General features: G+C 40.1%; 1 protein-coding gene across 4 annotated transcripts in view; it reads right to left on the reverse strand.

The window, feature by feature from the left end:
- SGMS1 (sphingomyelin synthase 1) overlaps positions 1 to 2,637 on the reverse strand; it is a 280,001-nt gene that overhangs the window by 133,351 nt on the left and 144,013 nt on the right. The window lies entirely within an intron of this gene.

Raw genomic sequence — 2,637 nt, forward strand, 5'->3', positions numbered from 1 at the left:
CTCCCCTTGGAACAAAAGCTAGATTCTTCATCATATCCTTGCAAGGTGCTGTGTGATCTGCCTCCCCCCCAGCCCTCTGAATTCTCATTTTACAAATCTCTTCCTCATTCTTTCCACACCAGCCCTGACGACCCCTTCTGGTGCTCACACAGGTCTTTTCAAGTGCAATTTCTTCCACCCAAACATACTTCCCTCCTATATGCTATCTTCAGTCATCAATCAAACATGACCACAAAGATGCCATTCCCAGATTCAGTTCATACCCCTTCCTACTTTATTTTTCTTTTTAAAATACATCATTACCTGATGAATTTGTCTATTCTCCCCCACCACATACAATAACTGAGATTTTGTCTGTTTGAAAGCTGTATCCCAGTACCTAGAACAATGCCTTAAATGTAGGAGTCTGCATACTGTTTGAGTGGACAAACAGAGCTAACAATCTAGGAAGCATCAGGAACAAAGGGTGAAAGGGATGAGGCAGAGAGTTCAGGGTAGCCACATGTAAGCTAGCACACGTGGAAAAGGTAGCACCATCAAAATAAAGGCTCTGAAGGAAAGGATTTGAGAGCTGCTGTTGGACAGCACTACTGCAAAGAGACCAGAGGCAAAATGATTGCTAAATATTTATTTCGAATAGTAGCACTTAAAATGCACTCAACGTGTGCGAACACTTTGGGACAAAAGTGTTTCTCTTGAAGGTCATCTGCATCAATTCAGTACAATCTTACACTCTTTATACACTTAAATATTTTCTTAAACAAAAAAGCAAATGGTCCAAAAAAGCAAAGGAAAATTATTAGCCTACATTAGTCTACTTTCCAAATTTTCAGTCCACATACTAACTTTTCAGGCATTTTCACAAACTGGTTCCCCGAGGGAGATACTCTGTAAGAGTTATATGAAAACTAGGTTCTTAGAGCCACTGAAATTGAGTGAGTCTGACTAAAAAATCCCATAGCAAATCACTCTGGTAAGGATGCTAAGAGCCAATGCCAGGGTTGCCTAATAATAATTATCAAAGTCATAAGGCCATAAACAGCACGCTGTTTAATGTTTTAGTCAAAAAGAAATTTAAAGAAATTTTTCTTTCTTTCTGACCAAGAAAGAGAAGTCACACTTGTGGACTCTAATCACGGCAAATACCCAACGTTCAGCTGGCTGCTGCAGCACTGGTGAGGGCTTCAGCAGGAATGAGAAAGAAGCCCAGAACAGATGCTCAGGGCCAGGTGGTTCCCCAACAAGCAAGTCTTTGGGTTCTCTGCCCATGTGGCACTTTCACTTAAATTTGCTAGTTAATGTGCTGTACTATTCAGACTTAAAAATGACGCTGCACACTCATGACCTACCTCTGCACAGGCCAGTATACACGGCAACAACACAGGCAATATCTCTTAATGTGGAGAAAGCACTGTCTCCTCTCCATTTCCGTCAGGTTCCTGCCTCCCGGCTCTACTGCTTGAGCTAGTTTTTACATAATCGGAAGTGTGCTCTTTTGTAACCACACAAATAAAACAATCACCCACAAAACTAATCACAATGCACCAAGGTATTTTTAAAGCGTAGTATTTTTTAAAAAGTTAAAGAGGGTAAAGAAAATGCAGGAATCTCTCTCAATTTCTTCTAAAACATTCGTAATCAATTTTGAGGTTCCACTAGTTGAGCAATGAAAACTAATCCATCTACCTTTCTATCACTTTTTGCTGACGAGCAAGCTAAATTTTCAGTGCTAATGAAATATAACACATTTTTTCCAGGAATTGGAGAGCTTCCTGAGAACAAAACTCCCTTTTAGAGTTACCAAGGGTAGTGAAGAAAGCAGAGGCTTTGACTGTGGCAGATTGGAATTTGAACCAGCAATCCAGTGCTTACAAACTAGTTTAGCTATACATGGCTGAGCTTTGGCTTCCTAAATCTGAAATAAAGTATCTGGGTGGTTGCACTTAATACTTTCTTGCCAGGGGTGCTCTTGCTCCATATATAGCAGGTGCATTCCTTTCTCTCCTTCATGTCCTTTCTGGCCACTTACATCACAGCAGACACATTCTCACTTTCTTTCTCTCTCTCTCTCTATCCCCTTTCAGTCCCAACCTCCACACAATTTTCCCTACCCGAAAGTACAACATTCCTATTTAGTTTGATTGCACAGGTTATTTTGGAGCTCTGGGAACATTAATTTATTTGGAAATTTTTTGACCATTCCCAGACCCCCAAAATAACTTACCAACACATACCATATAGGGACATTCTACTTTGGGATAGCAGGAAGAGCCTGTAAAAGCCCACACTTTCACTCACACAGCCATCTTCTTTCTTGTTTAGTATCAGCAGATATCTGATCATCACTTAGCATACAAGCACTTGACTTTTTCATCTAGCTTATCCTCTTTCTTCTACTATGCAATAAGCACCAAAGTGCAGACTTCAGTTCAGTGGGCTTTATTAACTTCTTGCTCACTATGTAACTTTGTATAGTCCAGCCATGAAGGATGTCTTAAAGATGTCTGCAAGGCTCCAGGGTTTTCATTAGGGATCATGTTAAGTCAAGACCATAGGACACAAAGGCACTCAGTAAATCACAGATATAATCCTTAGAGAAGAGACTATTTGAAACCATGAACAGAATATTTTTTTTTT

The sequence above is a fragment of the Condylura cristata genome, unplaced genomic scaffold, assembly GCF_000260355.1.
Source record: "Condylura cristata isolate star-nosed mole 26May11 unplaced genomic scaffold, ConCri1.0 scaffold00011, whole genome shotgun sequence".
NCBI classification, from domain to species: Eukaryota; Metazoa; Chordata; class Mammalia; order Eulipotyphla; family Talpidae; genus Condylura; species Condylura cristata.